The 23,031-nt window shown below is 37.5% G+C and overlaps 1 long non-coding RNA gene across 1 annotated transcript in view; it reads left to right on the top strand.

The window, feature by feature from the left end:
• Window positions 1-18,065: 18,065 nt before the first annotated feature.
• The window catches only part of LOC139362056 (uncharacterized), a 53,450-nt gene continuing 48,484 nt past the window's right edge, over window positions 18,066-23,031 (top strand). The window contains exon 1 of the long non-coding RNA XR_011620343.1: window positions 18,066-20,579. This is a non-coding gene — a long non-coding RNA (uncharacterized lncRNA). The remainder of the gene's footprint in view (window positions 20,580-23,031) is intronic.

The following is a 23,031-nucleotide window of genomic DNA, read 5'->3' on the forward strand; positions in this document are numbered from 1 at the left end:
TGAACATGTGTGTGAACACCTGTTGGGCTGGGGTGTACATTCAAGCAGCTGTTGAGGAAACAGAAAATTCCCCACCAAGTTTCAGTTCAAATCTAGAGAAATGAACAGAGAACAGAAAACTAATGAATGGGAGGGAACAGGCAAAAAAGGGCTTCCTTCAAAAGGCGGGTGTAAATAAGGCAAACGCAGGTGTGCCAGGCTTCTGTGGAGCTGGCTGGAGAGGACTGTGAGGCAATGTGAGACAGGGGGAGGAGACAGCCTGAATCCTGCTCCAGAGCCCAGTAGTCTCCATGGCTGCTGCTGGGCCTTGGGACACACAGCTGTTTTCAAATTCTGTTTCCTTGAATGGAAACACAGACTTGCAGGGAGAGAGAGCTGTTTTGTGTGGTGAGCAGGAAGGAATGGGGAGGCAGTGAATCTGTGCTACTGAAATGTCCCCAGTGCCACTCCAGAGAATAGTGTGTCCGTTTTCCTGAGTCTGTCTTCTCCCAGACATCATCTCATTTGAAACCTCTCAGGGATTCTATTCAGCAATCTCTGTTGTGTACCCATTTCTGTCCCAGACCCAAAGCTGATTGTTGAGGAAGGTTCATACCTCATCATGATGCAGAGCAAGAATTTTCCTGTTATATTGCAATTGTGTTCAACACTCAAAGCTGAGGCCAAAAAGTGCTAAGTATCCATATTCCAGATTCCAAGAGCCACCATCAATGGTGATCAGACATCTCCCCAAAGAATTGACTGAGAGGATGTTCTCTGAGACGAAGCACAATCAATTCATTGCCCATTTTGCTTCTGACACCTCCACCCTACACACACAGACACATACAAACACACATCACTGTAAGAAGAAGATTGAGACTCAGGTGAGGGGAAATGATCAAAGTTTAGAAAGCATAGATTTATTTTATTCTACAGTTGGTTGGGATCTGGCCAAATGTCCTACTGAGCTGACACTTTACAACCTGAAGTAGGGATATTTGGAGGCAGATGGCAAGACTGTGAGATAACCTCAGAGTGACTCCTGCTCTCCTGCTATTTGGCATGTGCTATAGATGGAACCTTTGCTTTCTCCCCTACTCTTACAAGACTCATCTGTTGAAATCCTAACTCCCAAGGTGATGGCTATTTGGGGGAGGGGCCTTCGGTAGGTCCCTCATAGGATTAATGCTCTTATAAAAGAGACCCCAAAGATCTCTTCTTCCCTTCTGCCGTGTAAGGACACAGTAACATGAACCAGGAAGTGGGGCCTCATCAGACACTTAATCAAACGGCATCTTGATCTTAGACTCCCAGCCTTCAGAGCTGTATGAAAGAAATGTTTGGTGTTTCAGCTTGGTATTTAAGCCACCCAATCTGATGGATTTTTGTTACAGCAGCACAAACAGTTAAGTGTGGCAATCATACCTGAGTTTCCTGTATGTCTCCAGGACACTGCGAAGAAGTTAGGCTTATTACTGGCACTCCATCTACAGTCCTGGTCAGAAGACTCCACATGAAGGAGCTGTATCCAGACTCCTGATGGTGGGAAGTAAAGACAAAGGATGTATTTGAATCGGAGCTTTACTTCTCATCTCAGGGAACTGGATAATGGGGAGATACTCAGGACTGTCCAAAGTGCATATACAAATGTTCCATGAGAATCTCAGCTTTTTGGTCACTTGCTACACTGTAGAGTTTTGACAACAAGAGGCACAATAAGTGAAATAATTACCAGAGACAGGATGGGACCCTCACCCCCAAGAGACATGGAGCCTTCCATATACCTCTGAAGGAGTCAGAAAGAAAGGGAGAAACAGGTGAAAAAAGTATATGGTCTCTCTTTTCCCCTACCTATTCACACACCCACCAGAGCCACAGGGGCTAGCTTGTATTAGGGACTGGGAAAGATAATTTTGAATTGAGTCTGAGGCTGACATTTGGAAAGGAAAGCGGTAGCATCCTATCTGCCAGAAGTAGACTGTTTTAATAAACGCAAGTGACTGAGCTGTTAGAATTGGGACTAGTTATTAAGCCAAAGTTTCATTTCAGGAAGATGAAGCATATTTAGGGACCAAAATTGGAAAAAAAAAAAAAAAAGGAAACCATTTCCCATGTATGTTCTCCACTCCTTGAGATTCCTTAACTAAACAGTTTACACAAAAAGGAACCAGACCCAGTGCTGGTCTTCAGGGATGCTACATTTCAACATGGAATATAAGACATTGCAAAAACCTAAGGCAGAACTTGGTTCCACATGGAAGCTTTAGAAAATCTTGAGGACTTGAAAGAAGAATGCTTAGCACCACCCCCTGGGAGCTTTTCTGAAGAGCTAGCATTCAAGATGGGCCTTGGAGCAAGGGCTGACTTTAATCAAAGTGCACTTAAGTGTGTTGCAAAGAGAAAGCAGTTTTGATAAACAGAAGAGCCTGCCTAAGTGGAAGTCTAGATTTGGGAAATACAGCACATGTTTATAAAACAGAGTGTGATTTGATTAGCCAGGGGCAGTGCTGAGAGACTAGGTCTAAAAGGAAGGTGTGGGTAGGGGGAAACCCTTAAGTAGTTTCTAGTTAGTTTGGAAAAGATGTAGAAGGTGTTTTCTCATCTGTTCTCTGTTTTAGGAAAAGGACTTCAGCTCTGTTTTACTTTAATTCTTCACAATTTTATGAGAGATACATAGATATATTCTTAACATAGGAATTACAATATTGAAAAGAAAGACAAACCCCCCTAGCATTGTAGACTTTTTCCTCTCTCTGTCTCTGTCTCTCCTCTCTCTCTCTCTCTCTGTGTATACATATATATACACGCAAACACATTCATATAGGTATGTGTATACATATATGCCCAGTATATATCCAAAGTAGAATATGATGTATAAGATATTGTTATTTTTCTCTGATGGAGCTTTTTAGTATTATTAAGCTTGTTTTTTTTTATATCAAATTCTTTTTTTTAAACATATACTGTTTAAAGCAGAACAAAGAAAATAAAGCATATTAAGAGTCTGGATTGCGAAGCCAGGCTACCTGGGTCTATTTATTGTCTGTGAGACCTTAAAGAAATTATTAATATTTCTGTTTCCCAGTTCTTCATCTGTGAAACTGGGATACAATAGGTTTCTTTTCTACTTTTCGTATACTCCCAGGTTTGTTGTGATAATTATTTAAGATGCATAAACCATTTGAAATAGTGTCTGACATCTTGCAAAAGCTATATAAGTGTTACAAATAGATCAAGTTCATTCTTGAACTGCCACAGTAAATTGTAGCATGAATATACCATATTTTATTTAGCAATATCCTTATTGATTGACATCTAGACTCTTAATTTTGTGTTATTGCAAATAATCCTGCTATAAATATTTAATCAATTTATAACACACGTTTTTAGAACATGTGTTAGAATTGGTATGGCAAATGCTATTATTGTAATAAATGCTCTTAAAATCACATTGATGCTAAGAATTTAATGTAATTTCTTTCTGATTTACACACTTGAGATCATTTTTCCCATCTCTGAAATGACTTGAGAGAAGCTGTATCCCAAAGATTTAATGAGGTTATGTCCCTTTTAACTGTCAAGAGCTTCCCATTCTCTACACTGATATTCTTTTGAATTGTTGATAATTAATCAGGAACATCAGTGGTGAAATGTCACATAGATATCACTCCAACCCTTCGATCTGTAGCTTTAAAGGGAGATTTTTCTCCCTGGCTGCTGGCCCTGTCATTGCCAAGTTTCCCTCTTATTAACCTTGAAGTCACATGGAACAGCCTCTCCTGTGATTTCATCATATCTCCCATCTGAAGAGATGCTATCACACTCCAAAAAAATAAATTAAAAGGACCGTATCACCCCCACACATAGGCTGGTCACACGTTTAATTTTTTCCCCCAATGGGACTTCCTGCCCCACCAGCCACAGACAAGTCCTCCCAGACTTTGCTGTGGGTCTTATAGCACATCAGTTTGCCTAGACAATTTGATCACTTTAATTTTAAAAGTATTCATGAAATTATTTTCTTCTGTTGAAACTAGTCTTCTCTGAGCCTTTTGGAAAAGGAACTATCTGCTTCCTTTAACCTTCTCTTAAATTTCACAATAGTGATCTCGATTAATAAACAATGGTAAAGCACATTTTTATAGAAGATTTCTACCATCTCTATAAACTGTACAAAGTGAAAAGGGGCCTTTGTCAGGTATATATGAAAATACATTCGATTCACAGCTTTTCTTGGATTTAGCACGGTTGTCCACATATAGGTCTGACCTTCAGCAAAATGGTGAAGGCTGTGGAGTTTGACTTCAGCATCTTGAATTTTCTTTTAAATATTAAAAAATCCCTTGCTACTTTGGGTTATAGGTGTTCCTCTGTTTTCTATAATATTTTCAACTAAATGCCCGTGCTGTCTACACTACTTGAAATATTAGAATAATGAAACAGCAGCGAAATTTTTAGAAAAAAGCAATAATGAGCAAGAAGGGTAGTGGCAGAGACACGGGAGTCAGAGCATGACCTTGGTGTGGGAGGGAGAGTTCATTTGGAGTGATAAAGTGGAACAATTGTCAGCAAGAGACATTAAAGTAAATGCAAGGTCTTGCTTTATTTCCAAAGCATCAGAGCTGCATTTGCACAAAGCTGAGGGTCAAAGCAGTCTGAGTAATAGCCTTCAAGACAGGATTGTGGAAAATGCAAATTAGAAGCTTCCAAGCTTGGGTCAGAATTGAATCAAGGTCCACAGAACTAGGATCAAGCAGGTATCAAGTCTGTAAGGGGTAAATCTCTGAAATATTAAAGGGTCAGACTGGAGAGCAGGAAGTTTGCTTGTGATGTAAAAAGTTGCAATCACAAGTTTTTGTTTTGTTTTGTTTTCTTTCTTTCTTTTTCCCTCCAAGACGGAGTCTTGCTCTGTTGCCCAGCCTGGAGTGCTGTAGTGTGATCTCAGCTCACTGCAGCCTCCACCTCCCAGGTTCAAGCAATTCTCCTGCCTCAACCTCTGGAGTAGCTGGAATTACAGGCACCCACCACTATGCCCGGCTAATTTTTGTATTTTAGTAGAGACAGGGTTTCACCACATTGGGCAGGTTGGTCTTGAACTCCTGACCTCGTGATCTGTCTGCTTTGGCCTCCCAAAGTGCTGGGATTACAGGCGTGAGCCACTGTGCCCGGCCTTTTTTTTTTTTTTTAATTGAACATATCGAACAAGGAAGGGAATTCTCTTTTACTCAATTTTATCAAATTCTTGAGTTTATGATTTCCTAGAAAATTAAAGGCAGAGCGTTCATCTTTAGCCCCTCCTATTCACAGGCATTCCTCGTGGAGCTCTATTTGCAGTGCTCTGTTTTTGGCAAGCTCTGGCCCTTTCTGTATGCTGTGTACTAAAGGCCTGGATGCCCCCTAAGAGAAGTCATTTAGTCCTACGAAACACATAAGCACCACCCCCCACCTCCCTTAAGAACTATACCTGATTTAGTCATCAGGGTTCCCAGGGAGAAAGTCACAAACGACAGTTCTCTAAAATACTGGACTTAATGGAGGCCCCAGAGGTCTAGTCCTATGACTTCCTGAGGGTTAAGGGGCTTTATTTCACCAGCTTCTTCCAGTACTTAGAACTTTTTCTGCCTTACCATGATTTTGTCCTGAACCTCTTTCTGTGTCAGTTGTATTTCAACACACCCCTCACTTCCCACATGATCCTTCAACTTCAAGACAAACCTTGATCTTCCAACTCTTTTCCACCACTGGTAGGTACATATTTTGCATTTTCTGGCACATTTGACTTTGTTTTAAAGAATATTTATTTTTAAAACAACTGTCTTCCATTCTTGACATCTCAGAACATTTTTGGCTTTTATATTATTTCTGCCTTTATTTATGGAGCTCCTGACAAAAGGAAGAATTAGAATTCATTTTCCACTTACTAAAGGTATCTAAACCAACTTTTATCCCAATTAAAATGAAGAGCATGCCGGCTTATTTGAAAACTGGAAAAGTAAGCTGTGAGGGCGTCACAGACAATTTTAAGATGAGATGTATATAAAAATACCTGCAGAGTAGGTTTTGACCTAAGAATCAACATTTTAATCATCACCCCAGGTAATTATGACACGGATAGTACTTGGATTATACTTTGTGAAACATCACAACGTTTTCTACTATTACATGAATGTTATCTAAATCAGCAGGTATTTAAGCTAATTTACTCTTTTATAAAAGGCTGTGTAAAAGGGGTTGCAGTATAAGATGAGCCATAATGCTATGAAATGTTCTTTAAGGTAAACTTAACAGGAGATTCTTGACACTGTATTTAACCCGATATAGAAGGATACCAGACGCTGATGTCTGAAAACACTGAGCTCTGAATTTCGTCTCTACTAGTAGTTTTATGTGTTGTTTAGCACATCCTTTAATTAATTTTATTTTGTTTATTTATTTTTGTTTTTATTTCTGGAGACAGAGTCTCTCTCTCTCCCCCAAGCTGGAGTGCAGTGGTGCAATCTCAGCTCACTGTAACCTCCGCCTCTCAGGTTCAAGTGATTCTCATGCCTCAGCCTCCCGAGTAGCTGGGATTACAGGCGCATGCCACCATGCCCTGCTAATTTGTGTATTTTTAGTAGAGACAAGTTTTTGCCATATTGGCCAGGCTGGTCTCAAACTCCTGACCTCAGGTGATCTGCCCACCTTGGCCTCCCAAAGTGCTGGATTTACAGGCATGAGTCACTGCACCCAGCCCCCTTAATTCATTTTAGAGTCAATTTTTCATCTGTAAAATGGTGATTATAAAAATATTTACCATACAGTGTTGCTGAGAAGATAAAATGCATTAACGTATGGAAATAGCATAGTTTCTATCACATAGTAGGATTTCCTCAAATAGTATCTACACTGACCTTTGTTGTTTGCTTTCTGATTTCTCTAGTGCGGGTATAATTTGAGTACATATATGCAAACTCATGTGCGCATACACACACATATCCATACATAGAAAGACAGAGAAAGAGGCAGAGGGACAGAGACAGAGCCAGAGGCAGATACAGAGGAGGACAGGGGCTTTTGGTTTTAGAAGACGTCTAACCTCAAAGGTTGCATATCTAATCTTACCAGGAAAAAATTCTAGGTAACTATTTTAGGTTTGTATGTAAAGAACATAAATGTGCATGAGTCTAATCTGAGGGAAAAAATAGCTAGGGCTAGGCGTGAATTCTATCTTTGTAATGAGTACTTCTATCTTTTGATTCATCCTCTCAGCAAGTAAGGGATTCCTTCTCATTGATATTTCTTCAAAAGGCGTCCTGTGACTGCCTATGCTCCACCACAGAATTGCTCATGAATGAATATACAGAGCACTTCTAAACAAAAAAAAGAAAGCAAAACTATTCTCACATAGTCCTAAGAATACGGCTTTGAGACAGTCCAAGAATGAGTATTACTACTCGGCTAAACTATTGGGAAATCTCTGCATCAGTGTTCCACAATGTTATTTGACCTTTATGATGGGGAATAGATAAAAACGTGGGCATGGAGTTGAGTTAGGAAATTTGAGGTGGTGTAAAGTGGTCTGCTAAATGACCCAAAATACACTTATGTGCATTCCTTTCACTTTATTTCATTTTATGCAATTTAAATAGCAAATTAAAAATCATATAGAATTTGGACCATCACAATTCATGTGAGAAAGATGACTATAAACTGAAAAGCATCTTGAGGCTGGCCTGTACAGGTCTGAAGCCCCGCAGGAAGCCTGTTTTAAGGTCAGCCTTTGTCTTCATACTTTAAGAGTGGCAAGAATACATTTCTGTTCACCACCACTTTGAAGCTGATCCTTTTCCATTTTTTTTTTTCCTCACGTAAATACTCTCAGGGCCTTTTCAGAGAGCATAATAGGCATATATATGTGGTTTTCAGCAGGACAAGAGTGCAGTCAACTATTGGTTTCTTATTTTGTTCCTGGTACAAATCGTCTGCAAGCTAAACATAATCTCATCATGCAATTCAGCATTTGTGCTTGTAGCTATTTATCTAACTGATTTGAAAACTTATGTCCACACAAAAACCTTCATGTGAATGTTTATAGCAGCTTTATTATAATCTCCAAGAACTGGAAGCAACCAAGATGTCCTTCAATAAGTGAATGAATAAACAAACTGTGCTTCGATCAATGCTATTATTCAATGATTTTTTTTTAAAAATGAGCGATCAAGCCATGAAAAGACAGAGCAAAGCCTTAAATGCATATTGCTAGGTGAAAGAAGTCAATCTGAAAAGGCTATATACTGCATTTTTCCATTTATATAATATTCTAGAAAACAAGGACCTTTAGAGATGATAAACAGATCAGTGGTAGCTGAGGTTTGTTGAAGGGGGACAGTGGAATAGGTGAAGGTGAAAAACGGGATTTGGTAACGTGGTGAAACTGTTTGGTATGATAGTGTACTGTTGGATACCTGACAATATGCATTTATCCAAACCCATCAAATTGTACTACCGAAAGAGCATACACAGTAAAAACCATCTAGGAGTCAGGTGATTCCAGGCTGTAATACAGACTGTGACAAAGAGTTTACCATGTTGAAAATGTATGAAAAATCGAACTGAAGTGGATGGGGGAAAAGGGACAGATCTAAGTACCTTTAGAAATTAGCGTACAATATAAGATTAATGGCAAAAGGAACTGTAAGCACTGTAACCCAATTGGTCAAGTTTTATTCTGTGGTGGTACAGGCTAGCAATTCTGAAACCACTTTACATATATACTGGAATTGCACAGTTAAATAAATTAGATAGCATATGGCATCAGCTAGGTTTTTCACGGTTGGAGTTGGAGAGTACAGATAAGCAAGTTGTAAGGGAGGCCAGAATGATCCATGTAGTACAGGTTGACAGTTGGAAACATCAGTATGAACTCATATTTACTTTACTAGAGATGGATATACATAGAGGTATTTATGGATATTTGTATGCACATCAGTTAGCGTAGATACATATATGTTGTTACTCTGTCATCTGAGTGGGCCTAGAGGAAAGGCAACTCAGTAGTAATAAAATACCCAGAATTCAGATATTGGTTTCTAATGTCATTCTCCAATAAAAGAAGCTAGGACCCCTTGGAGAAATGGCTGATTCTAGGGCTGGGTCAGGGAATATATAGGATGAGCGTAGAGCTAAAGACACACACACAAACAAAACAAAACAAACAAATAATTAAAAAAATTTAAAACCCTCCACAATGATAAAGAAAGGTCAAAGGAATATAGGAGCCAACTGGGAGAGCTCCCAAAACCGAAAGCTGGAAGGATTCGAGCAACAAAATGAATAATGTAGTGTTGGATTACAACCCAGAGAATAAAATAAGTATCTGTGAATTCATACTGATATAAATAAATCATTAAATAAATAAATAATTAAATAGGAGAGAAGAACCAGATCACAAATCTCCCATGCAGAAGAATTACAAATTATTTATACGAATATTCCCCTCTTAAGAAGGTAGAGCATAATTCCCTACCTTTAAATATGGCTGCATATTGTGACATTCTTTCAAAGATTGCAGTATGGAAAGAGGGAAAAACAGTAACTTCACAGTGGAGGAACCTGACAAACACCACATCAGTCAGGTGATGAAGGTCATCATCGAGTCTCGGGTCATGTTGATAATACGTACTCTTGCTATGATGACAATGGCACCTTACCTCTGTGGTTTTCCTCCTGCAAACTCAGAAACTCTCCCAAATAACCTCAAAGAAACCCACACTGAAGGGCATTCCATAAAATACCTGACCCATGTTCCTTAAGATTGTTAAGGTCATCAGAAACAAAGAAAGTCCGAGAAACTGTTATAGCACAAAGAGACTAAGCAGACGTGACTAAATGTAATGTGGTATTCTAGATAAGATCCTGGAACAGAAAAATGACATGAGGGAGAAAGGAGATCTAATTAAAATTTGGATTAAACCAATATTGATTAATTGTGACAAAATGTGCCTTACTAATGCAAAATGTTAACAGTGGGAGGAATTAGGCACATGTGAACTCTACTTTCTTTGCATGTTTGGGTAAATATAAAACTATTTAAAAATTAGAAGTTCATTTTTTAAAATCTAAAATAGAAAATATGTGATTTTTATGTTTAAGTGGCTTATATTAGTTTTACTAATATATATTGTAAACTAAAATATATCATATATATTGTAATATATAATGTTATATTGAACATTTCTTCCTCATTATTAAATATCGTTTTCATAATGGGAAAAAAAGGAAAGGAAGAAAATATCCCCACAAATTCACAAGAACTTAGAGGTGATGAAACCTTAGATCCCACATTTCAAGTTAGAGGAAAAACCTCTGAATTCCTGAGTTATAGTGGCCAGTTATTTCTCCCAGTTCTCCTAACCCAAAATAGCTTCCCCTCATTTCCAATGACACTCATTCTGTCCTCTTTGTCATTCTTCTCATTTAATCAATTCAGATTATTGCAGCGAGAATGTTAAATGGAAAGTCTTAGACTGGCATCTCGTTTACCTGTAAGAAAGGTAGAGCTGTAAGGACCCCTGCTGTATGCACCGTTCCCCTGGGTGCTTCAGCCTTGACCCACACAGGTCGAGCTCCTAATGAGAAACAGTTTAAGCCTCCCTCACTCATTCATCCCTGTCCTCTCTCCTGAGACTGCCCACAAGAGAAGCAATTAGGGCCAATTGTGGTGCTGGTTGGCTGCCTTTCAAAATAGAAACCATCTCAAAATCCATGTAAGGGCTTGCCTTACTTTCAGCTTCCTTACAGACTGCAGAGACATTTGGTGACAATACTGAGAATTACCCAGATTATCCATGGAAGCCTGTAATAGTCCAATTACCAACACTTGTTTGCAATCTTACTGTGAACTTTCTCTGAAATCAGAAAAGGATATGCTGCAACAGGTATAGAGGTGGTGGGTGAAACAAGGAAGAAAAAAGAAAACTCTTCTGAGAATGAAATTGTTTTCTTCAGTGACTCAAGGCTCTAACAGATTAGGTGACTACCAGAAGCCCTGATGTGTGCTTTAATAACCTTAACCATTGTGGGGAAATGGCTTTTCCACAGACTATGAAATCTCATAGCAAGCTTGTGTCCATTATATGTTTTCCTATTATATGTTGACTTGAGGAAAACTTTCTGTTGTTCTTTGTTTTGTAGGTTTTTTTTTTAAAATAGACCCTGTGTTTTCTTCTCATGAGTTAGATAACACCAAAGCATTCTAGAAAGTTAAAAAAAAAAAAAAAAAGCTGAAAATGAATGTGTTTGTCTGTTACCTAGTTTAAAACTGTGAACAGGTTTTTCTTGCGTTGCAATTAAGGAATAATGACCCAATTCAGATTTAACTGAAAAGTTAGGAAGCCCTTGTTAAACTGTTATAGGCTATTGTTAAAAGTTCCATCCTTCAGGGAAAGAGAAAGAAACCAAAATTTATTTTCCCTCTGAGGATGTTTTTCCTTACCAATTCAGAAAAGGATTATATAGATATCTATTAAATGCTTAATTTCCATAATAAAGTAATAAGTACTGCTTTAATTTTTTTTCTTTTTCTTTTAAATAGAGCTATTAATATTCTGTTATTTGGAGTCTGTGCTCTTCTTATTTACCTTTAGCTGTCTGATCATAACTCAAGAGCTATCATTCATAGAGACAGGAGATGACTGACTTCTCAGCTTCAGTAAGAATTCTTCCCAACCCTTAGTCCTATCCATCAGCTTCGGCAGTGAGAAAGGCACCATGTGAAGAGACCTCTCAGTTTATTATTTTCTCCAGAACTTTGTTTACATTCAAATTTCAACTCTCTTAAAAGTTTTTAAAATGTTTCTCTTTTCTTATAGTCATTATCTTTTAAATTATAATATTAACATATATGCACACCGTCGCTATGTTTCTGGAATACTGGAAATTGTGCAATTGCATGCATAAACCATTTGCTCATCTCTTCTTTTTAAGAGCATCTGTATTTCTTCATGACTGCTCATTTCTATAGTTTATAATTTTCATTTCGGAGAATTCTGTGCTCTAGACCATTCTACACTGGGCAGTGACAGCTGTGTCACCTCAGATAGGATTATAGTTTAAAATTGAGGGTTCTACCAACAAATCACTTGCAAAGAAGGCATAGGCTGTGTATGTGTGTGTTTCAATGGAAGTGTTTATGCGCTAATCAAGATTGTGTTAATCAACTCATATCTCTTTGATTGTTCCCATTAGGCCTCTTGCAGCTTATCAGTGCTCTGTTGGCTCAGGATCCCTCTGGCTGCTCTGTCACTGCCCTTCAGAGTAGGAATGCAGATGTTAGTGAACCTGGATTTGTTTATATTCAAATGCATTTGTTGTTCAGGTAGAAAGAGACCACTCTGCCAGACCATGAACTTTCATGATACAGATACAGAAAAAATAGGATTTCACAGATCTTATGAACAGTATGTGGAATAAAAGATATCAAGTGCTAATCCCTGGAATTTGTTCATGTTACCTTATACAGAAAAGGAGTCTTTTTGGATGTAATTAAGTTACAGATCTTGAAATGAGGAGATTACCTTGGGTTAATCCAGTGAATCCTACATGCCTTCACAAGTGCCAATATCTATTTTATAAGTGCTCTTATAAGAGAGAGGCAGCAGGTGGTAATATAGACACAGAAGGAGAAAGCAATGTGAAGACAGAGGCAGAGACTGGGGTGGTGCAGCCACAAACCTAGGAATATAGGGCAGCCACCAGGAACTGAAAAAGACAAGGGAAGCATTCTTCTGTAAGTCCCCAGGGAAGGTGGCCTTGCTGGATCTGGACTCCTAGCTTCCAGAACTGTGGGATGATACATTTCTATTGTTTTAAACCACCAGGTTTGTGGTAATTTGTTACAGCAGCCTCGGGAAACTAAAACAAAACTAAAAACTCATAGAATGTTATATTTCATAAATACGACTCCTCATAGTCTTATTAAATTATCGAAATTCTTTAGGATCTTCATCAGCACGACTGTCGGGCATGACCACCCTCTCCCTCCCCTACAGCTGCACTGTTCAGTGCTGTAACCACCCACCACATGTGGCTATTGAATAATTAAAATGTAGCTACTGGGACTTGAGGAACTGAATTTTTAATTTTATTCAATTTTAATTAAATTTTTAAAACTTATACTTGATTCAGTTATTGGAAAACTTTTAAAGTATGCTCAGAACAATTTAGGTGTGTGAATTTACTTTCCCAGCTCTAAATCTTATGAAATATAAATACACATCAAATATTTCCAATTAAAATTTAGCATTACCAAACTGAGATGTGCTCTACATGTAAACCATACACTAGATTTCAAAGACTTATGAAAAAATAATGTATAATATTTACATTAATAATGTTATATTGATTATATATTGAAATGGTAATATTTTTGATATATTTTATCTAAGAAAATATACTAGCAAAATTAATCATATTCATTTGTAATTTTTTAAAAGGGGCTGCTAGAAAGTTTAAAATTACATGTTTCTCACATTGTATTTATTTTGGCCAGGGCTGCCCTACAGTCTCTCTTCTGATTTACCCAGCAAACTGGTCTTAGCAAAAAGTCTGATTTCTTGTACTTTATAGACCACAACATGCACCCAACTTGCCATTGTCTGGAGGACTATGACCATATCTCCATTCTTATGCATGGTTAATTTATTTGTCCTTTTGAATAAAAATGATCACTTTTAGAACTGGAATTTAAAAATAAACATTATTACCTTCATTCATTATAGCATGTGAAAGAAAAATAATCGAAAATTACATGTCTACTTTTAAAATATTTTTATTTTTCTTCAACTTTTATTTTAAGTTCAGGGTACATGTGCAGAAGCGCAGGTTTGTCATATAGGTAAACATTGCATGTCTTTTTAAAAAAGACAATATTCTAGATGATCGTTATTTGAGGATGTTTACAGTGTTTGGGAATTAGACACCCTGTCTTGAAGTTTGAAGAGCTTTGGCAAATATTTCCCAGGCCAATTTCTTGTTTCTCTGGAGAGTTCTTTGTGTAACAGCAATATTTTTATTATTGCTTTGTTCTGTGTGCCTCATGAATCTCTTTTAAATAATTTTAAAATAACATGCTAGATACTTGTGTAAATAAACAACTTTATTTTGATGAAATTAATTGAACATGTCATTTCATTTGGGCAATACAATAATATTTCTAATTTCTCTGTTATTACATTGAATATAGTCTATGTTTACTGGTTTTGGACACTAAACATAGTGAAAAATAACTCAGTAGAACCAAGGATTATAAGCAGAAAGGTATTTTATCTACTAGTATATGCTGGACTGATTGTGGATCTGAAAGCTAGAAACGATAAACAAAACCGGAGTGTGGCAAACCTCTCTTATTTAGTATTTGGAAGTCGTTCAATTTTGTTTTGCCTCTTTCTCCTCCTGATTCTTTAATTAAAAGATGCTCTCCCATGGGCCCCTCCCACATTGCTGCCACACTTACCCCAGATTCTGTTGGCTTTAAAGGAGTGTTAAAAAAAGAACTGACAAGTATATCACTTAAATCACAAAAGCTACAGGAGCTGGAAAGAATTTAATAGTCCCCCTATTTCACAGATGAGAAATTGTTTAGAGTCAAAGCCAAAACTAGAACAAAGGGTCTTCTGCTATCAAATCTAATTTTCTTTCTGCCAAATCATATGTTTTCACTAAAAATGACCTGAAAATACCTTAAATATTATGTTTCTGTGTGAGCTCCCAACTCCCCAAGTATGTAATAAAAAATGAAAGGCCAGTCCTTATAAAAATTAGAAATGATGGTAGTTGTTCCTATACCATTATACCTACGGATGTCTCCTGAATTCACAAGGTGCTCTCCAAGCACTCACCCCTCCTACTTTACCCAGAATATCTGCTGATAAAATAGCGTTATGTTTGTAAGGTAAGGACCCTAGACACAAGTATTTCCTACAGTAGTTGTAACTGTGTCCAATGGTATATATAAAGTCCCATGTAAAGTTTCCAAGAGGAGTATTAAATTCTTAGTCACATACATAAGTGTTCTGGACTTGGAGATTAATATGCATATTTCAATTTTTTAATTAAACATTATTTAATATGGCATTCTACTTTCAAACTAAATACTGGTTGTTTCATTTTGTGAATTCAGATAGTAGGAATATTCAAAGTGTAATTTGAAGAAAAATTAATACTATGGTCTATATTGGGACATCTTTAAACACTTTCTTTAACTTTTATTTTAAGTTCAAGGGTACAAGTGCAGGTTTGTTATGTAGGTGAACTTGTGTCGTGGGGGTTTGTTGTACACATTATTTCATTACCCAGGTATTAAGCCTAATACACATTAGTTATTTTTCCTGATCTTCTCCCTCCTCCCACCCTCCACCTTCTGAAAGGTCCCAAGCCCCTTCTACGTGTCCATGTTTTCTCATCATTTAGAACACTTTTAAAATGCTATTTATTTAATATCTAAGTTTGCTTTTCAGTGTTCATGCCCACAAATTTCAGACTTATATACTATACTCAAGATGTACTTTTCTCTGCACTTTAAGTCTTCCTCTTCTAATGACTAGATTGTTGATTCACATATGGAGGTCTTAACACACTGGTTTTAGTAACTGACATAGTGTAGTATGTGCATAGTCATGGTGACTCGGTCAGGAAAAGCGCACACAGTTAGAGATGGGCATAATGGCTCCTAATGCTGGTGTGCAACATGTTGCATCCACATCCTTGGACTCGTCTCTTCTCTGGGTTTTGTAGTCCGGAAAACCAGGTTCATTCAAGGACTGTCTGCCTCATGTAATTATGGGGATGATATGGGAAAGTATATTCATGCACATTATGGAACATATTAACTATGAAGCACAAATAATTGCATTAGGTTACTTTAGGGACTCTATTCTGATAGGGTGTTGAAAATAATCATAAGAGGAAAGCGAATTGGGGGATATAACAATATGAAATAAAGAAATAAATGATGGAGAAGACCATAGGCTCAGAATGAGGCTCAAAGCTGTAGCATTAACATGGGAGTTTTAATTTTCCTTAAAAACTTAGTGTTTTTGCTCATGTCTGTAACTCCAGTGCTTTGGGAGGTCAGGGTGGGAGGATCACTTGAGGTCAAGAGTTTGAGACCAGCCTTTATGAGAAAACAAAACTCTGCTTTTACAAAACATTAAAAAATTAGCTGGGCATGGTGGTGGGCACCTGTAGTTCCAGGTTCTCAGAAGGCTGAGGTGGGAGGATCACTTGAGCCCAGGAGTTCATAGTTGCAAGGTGCTATAATTTGATCATGTCACTGCACTTCAGCCTGGGTGGCAGAGTGAGACCCTGTCTCAAAAGAAAAAATAAAATAAAATGACAAAAAACTTAGAGTTTTAGACCATCCTGTATGCCTGAGAAAAACGTTACAAAACTTCACATACTGCAGTAGCAGATTTTGATAGAGAGATTGGAACAGTGACAAAAATTTTATTCTTGTCATTATTGAAAACAGTAAGCCATAAACATGCATTACAATTGCATAGTATTATTGATATTATTGTCAGGTGATGTGTGTAGGAGTCTCAATTGTTAAACAAAGTTTGCATTCATTGGATAAGGGGATCTTGTCCATGAAAATGGAGGGCTGCCTATAGTAGGTAATTCTGGGAAACTGCTATTCCAATCATTTAAATGTGTTGGCATTAATTTTTTTTAATTTTTATATGTAAGGTTAGGGTAGGGGTAGGGAAAAAAGAAAGTAGATATCCTGTTGGAAATCTTTTTAATTGGAAAGTAGATATCCTGTGATAAATATTTGCAGAAATTCTTATATCTACTTCTATGAATCCTAAACAGTTTAGTGGCATTCAGACATAGTTTTGTATTTGTATTGCTGTTATCACTAACCATGGGTAGCATCTTCTTCTCCTTTTCCTATAAAGTATATTTCAGCTTATTTTCCATTACAGCCAGTTCCCTGTTCAGCCATTATGACAGATGACCTCTGAAAGCAGCCCTAAATGGACATGTAAACATGATATGTGAATACAAGTAGTTCTGTCTGATATTTCCTTTGTACACAAAGTTTTCTTCAAGCAATAGCTAAAGCTTTTTGCCCTTTTCAGACCCTCCAATCCTCAGGAGGTTATTTTCAGTGAAGTGATGAGAAGGAAGAGTTCAAATAGGATTGATTTAATAGAGCTATGATGTGAAAAATCTCGCAACATATTTTCTGCCTGAAATGGCCAATCATGGAAGCATTAAAATCAGAGTGGGGAAGGAAGCGAAGGCATCCCAGAGAAGCACCCAAATTAAAGAATGATAGCACCTTGCCATTCCTGTGTGGAGAAATAAAAGTGTTAAAGAATGAGAAATAGCAAAAGAAACACTTGAAGGAGTCATCATCTGTGAGCTACAAACAGCTTCAGCCATAAATTTAGTGCGAGAAAATGTCCCCACTACCCTCTCTTCACCAATGACCCAAGAAATTAAAAGAAAACCTTCATGTTTCTTTTGTGCATCTATCTCCCTACTTCCTCCAAAGAATACACTCTCTCTTTCTTACCTGTATTTTGTTCCTATTATCACAAAATTTTATTCTCTTTAATATTTCAATAATGTAATTGGCTTGTTTCTCTTGTGCTATTCACTATTCTCAAAGAGTATTATTCATTTACACACTCTTTAAAGCTGCCTATCAGGGCATGACAAATCTAGCCTGAGGGCAGAGACTTTCTGAGAGATTCCTTCCAAAGAAGGATGGCAGTCATGGCAGCAAGCATATGAATTGCAGATCACTGAAATCGAATATGGGATAACTAAATAAAATGCTACAAATAAGTCCTGCTAGAATTGTGAGGGTGGGTAGTCCTGAATCTTTGTGTGCTTGCTTCTGTCCCAAGGTCACTTGGTTATTAGTGACATGACATGCATTCACAAAATACGCAGGAAATTGCTTTGCAAATCAGAATTCTAGCTAATACCCTATCTTTATTATTATAAATATGTGGTTATGGAAGACTGCACAAACAGTACATTTCTTTTTTTTTCCTCTCTCTCTCTCTCTCTTTTTTTTTTTTTTTTTTTTTTGAGACGGAGTCTCACTCTGTCACCCAGGCTGAAGTGCAGTGGCATGATCTTGGCTCACTGCAACCTCCGCCTCCCAGGTTCAAGCAATTCTTCTGCCTCAGCCTCCCAAGTAGCTAGGACTACAGGTGCACACTGCTTTCCCCAGCTAATTTTTTTTGTATTTTAGTAGAGACGGAGTTTCACTGTGTTGCCCAAGCTGGTTGTGAACTCCTGAGCTCAGGCAATCCGCCCACCTCGGCCTCCCAAAGTGTTGAGATTACAGGCGTGAGCCACCGCACCCAGCTAAGATTTCTTTAAGCATTAAGAAAATAAGTAGGTATAATCCCATCCCTTGGAAGGAACTAGATCTTTTCTGATGTCTACCCTTTCAATTTATGTATACATATGGATACTTTCTTTTTAAAGAAGATATAATACCCTGTACTTTTATTTATAACCTATTTTTACTATAATAGGTTGAGAAGTGCAGGAAGGAACTGGAGGAAACATATGTATATAGATCTTTTCAGAGTTTGTGACTGAAATGCTGGGATTCAGGTTGAAGGAAGAAGAACAACTGAATAATTAGTGTCTTTGAGATGGTGAAAATGAATAGAACGTACGGAAAACTATGTGGAACTGGACTTTGATGGCATGAGGGCCACTTTTGTTGTAGCAGGAGGAAGAGGGGTGCGGACACTGGCAGGTTGACAGACAGATCCAGTGATAAGAGAATGAAGAGAGTCCATGTTGGTGACTTGCCCTGGTGTTTCCTAATGAAATCTGAGGTAAAGTCTTCAGGTGACTGTAAATGAAAAGGGAATTGTAGGGACTTTGAGGAGAGAGGGAAAAGTATGAAAATTTTCTTGATGAATAAAACTGAATTTTCTAGCACACTACGGTGGGATTGCTGGACATTATTGAGTTATTATTTAAGGTTTATAATTATGCAATTAAAATGAGTTAGAGGATTAAAGGTGTGATTTTTATGAAATTTTTAGCAGTGATGTTTAGCTGTTTAGGCACAAATACAGGAAAGGTTAATGGTATATATAATACACTCAAAGTTGGAGTTTTACCAGGTGACTCTAACAGAGGGAGGTGAGAGCATTGGCAAAGAGAATGTAAACAATGACAGGTAAGCAAACAATGGAGACAGAGGAGGATAAATAGTATATGTAGGAAATGAAAGAATTGTGGCAATATGAGTATCACAGCACATGGGGGTGGGGGAGGGGGATTAGAAGAAGTAATTAAATATTAGAATGTTTAAAATTGAGTTTCTCATAAGTACAAAGTCTGGAGTGTGCCCTTGACAATGTACTTGAATTGGTGAGAGGATGTGGAGAAAATGGAGCCTTGAAGGAAAGGAGAAGCGGGTTGAATGATTCATTAATGTGGATATTGAATTCACTATGAATAATGGCAACAGTTGTGGTGGAAAGGAGTTATGTGGTAACGTTTTTCATGAAATAAAGGAAGTGACAAGGAGATAGGGAAGTAACTGTAGCCAGTAAGGTAAGACTGTGATTTATCCAGATGGTGGACATCTTAAAGGAGTAGTGGTTTTTATAAGGGACGAGGAGGCGATAGGCTAGAAGCCACAAGGGGAAGCAAGGAGGACACCAGCCTCACTTTCTGGCCTTGAGGTAATCAGATATAGAAGAGAAAACACAATCACTGCTTGAGGTTATAGAAAAATTTTGTTCTCAGAGGAAAAGTAGGTTTCAGCTAAGATAAGGAAGTAAAGGAAATGTTCTGAGACATGAACAGTAGAAAGCAGCTTGAGGAAGTGAGGAAAGGATAAAGATTGGGTCTGAATAGGAGATGAACTGAAAAATTTAGAGATGAGTCTGGGTGAAAACAAATATCCAGTGAGGTCTAGGTTAGCAGTGGTGACTGAAGCAAGCAAGAATAAGAGACACAGGTGGGACAATCCTTATGGATCTGAGATGGCTTCTTTATGGGACTGTGGCTCCCTGGCGCCTAGCTCAGGGTGATGAGACTGCTTAGGCTTTACAGTCCCTAGACAAGGGCTAGAGCTGAACCAATGCAGCATTACTTCATCTGTTTTATATATGGACTTGCTCAAAAAGTTTTGTTTGAAGAAAGTGTCACGTGGCTTTACAAAGTTAAAAATACTGTTTCAGGTCATCAAGCATAATTTATGCAAATCACTGGGTAATCCAGAAAGGACCAAATGAAGTTTTAAATTTTTATCATTTTTTACCATGTTTTCTTTCTCACTGAATGGTAGATTTGATCATAATTGGGTTTGTGGGTAGGAATTGGAGCAGAGGAAGCAAAAATTATCAGGAGACAGGGTGACTCCCTGTCTCCTGGTTGAATAAGCAGAAAGTTCTGACTTTGTTTTTCTTGTCAGACAGAATGTTGAATCTCTTGTCAGGGAATTGCATGGCAAACTGTGGACAACCCTATCCATTAGGGAAGATTTATACACATCAACTTCCATTCCAGGCTGAAAAGAGGGTTGAGAGCCAGGACAGACATGTCTGAATGGTGTCGATTCACATGTAAGTTGAGATATGTCCCTCTCCCCTCCCTCTCCACTCTGTACAGCAGATGACAGCCGTTTCTATTAGCTAACATTTCATTCCGTGGACAAAGCTTAGGCGGTAAGACAGGCCATTTTATTCTTCCCTGGACTAGTTATTTTCCATCATTGAGACAGTATGGCAGTGACATCAGGACTCTCAGCCACCCCCGACCTCCTTCTTCTCCTTTTTTTTTTTTTTTTCATCCAAAGGAACAACATCTGGATAATTAGGATGATTAGCATTCTTTTATAGCTAGAATTCTTGAACATTTGTGTTGGCTGAGATAATGGAATTTCCCCTCACATAATCTCCTATTTTCAGCAATGCTGAGAAACATAATTTTCATATTATGAAAGCTCAGTCTTTCCTTTTGGGGTAAAAATTCAAGCTATCTGTGAGCATAGATGAGAAAAAGTGATTTTCTAAATCAACACCTGTCAGAGAAGTTTCTCTTTCAGAAGTTTTCTGTAAGTTACTCTAATTTTTATCATGATTCTTAATTGATCCCACTGTTTAGCCAGATATAATTTTGATGTTCACTCTTTGTCCTTTCTACTGAACTTACATTCTCCTTCTTATTCTTCATGCTTTCTTAGGAAGCACTTCATTCCAGATAACCCCTAAACCAGGTTATGTGTTGTTGCTATTTGCAGTAGGAACACTATTTTTTCCTTATCACTTATATAATTTTTGGTTATTTATTTAGTTATCTATATCTGTAGGTCTAAGAGGAGGAGTACATACCTTGTTCATTTTTATATCCCTGGTATCCTGCATAAAGCCTAGATCAAATATATGCTTAATAAACATTTATTGAATTAATAAATACCATATTTTTGAATTTGGAAAATTAGTATTTGTAAAATTCCATCATGAAACTGACTATGAAGTTATTTCAAAGTATATTCTCTTACCCGCAATGGGTTAATATATTTCAGAACCTTAGGTCAATTTCAGTACTAGGTATTCAGAGGGCACTCAATGTTGTTAGATTGCACCATGGGAATTATTGTACAATGTGTATCCAAAATTGGGAAAGGTCAAATCTGGAAAAGTAACCAAGTCTTTTGAAGGTTTAAAAGGAGCGTCATAGTTATATGAAATTTTACTAGGAAGTTGTTTTCTGTCTGTCTTCTTTCTTCCTCCATTGTGTCTGAAGAAGTTAAACAATTTTGTTATAAGAAACTATTTTTATTATGTTATTCAATGTCTAGTGAGTATTTCTCAAAAGAAAAATTTTAATCAAGAAAAGATACACTTATTCAGGAAGTAGACCCCTTTTTTATCTTCTGTGAACTATTTACTGAACTTGAAGGTTAGGATCCAGTACTGATGCTTAGGAAATCAAATTAGACACCGCTGTGTTAAAGAACGAATCAAAACTTTTGTTTCATAGCAAGGCAGCTGTTCTGCATAAAGGCAGGACTATGAGTGGCAGGATTGTGGGTCATGTGGCAATCCAAATCTTAAAACAAGGCTGACCTCCACTCTAGATAATCAGAATAAAATCAGAATTCAGTGCAAATGCCAGTGTGGGAATAGGATCAACGGGTAAGGAACAGGAACAGGTAAGCAATTCAGATTTTTTAAAAGAAAAAAGACGCAAAGAGCTTGCGTTCAAATGAATGAGAGCCTTCACCTGCCTGCCTCTTTGAAGCCCATAGTTACAACTGAATCAGGTATGATTAGGCAACAGATGATGTTTGCCATACCCTGGCACTTGCCATCTAATATTTTCAGTCATGGAATTCAACCAGAGAAGAATATAACCCATGTAACAAATAATTTGATATATAGGTCCAGAGCAGAAGTGCTACTGAATATTCTAAATTTAATATGGCCAATGAGCCTACATTTTAGATCTTATATTTTCTTGGGAGCTACATTATTCTCATTTTAACACATATTGAGGACCTACAGTCTTCTGATTGCTGAGATACGTACTGGCTCTAGTACCCTTGAGCTAAAGAAGATTATATTCTAGTAGAATGGGAACAAATGTATACTGTTATGTATACATAAATTTATTCATAAATTTCAATATAGTATATAAAGAGAATATGGAGAAAAAGTGCTATACCCTAATGTAAAACTTTGTAATAGGCCACTTGAGCATAGTACCTAAACGGATTTTTTTAAGGATTCATATGATTTAGCTTTGTGAGGAAGAAGGAGAAGCTAGTCTAACTAGAGAGAATATTATGAACAGGGTATGGAGTGTGTGTGTGTGTGTGTGTGTGTGTGTGTGTGTGTGTGTGTGGTGGAGTATAGGGTAACTAAAAGTAGCTCCAAAGAATAAAGGGAAAAAAAGGAGAATTAATCAAGCCTTAGCTGATAAAATGGGCTTTCATGGTATATTAATGAACTTGGAATTTATCCCAAGGCAAGGAATTAAGTATGAATAATGTGATGTCATATCTTCATTCAG

The sequence above is a fragment of the Macaca nemestrina genome, chromosome 2 (genome assembly GCF_043159975.1).
Source record: "Macaca nemestrina isolate mMacNem1 chromosome 2, mMacNem.hap1, whole genome shotgun sequence".
In the NCBI taxonomy this organism is placed as follows: Eukaryota; Metazoa; Chordata; class Mammalia; order Primates; family Cercopithecidae; genus Macaca; species Macaca nemestrina.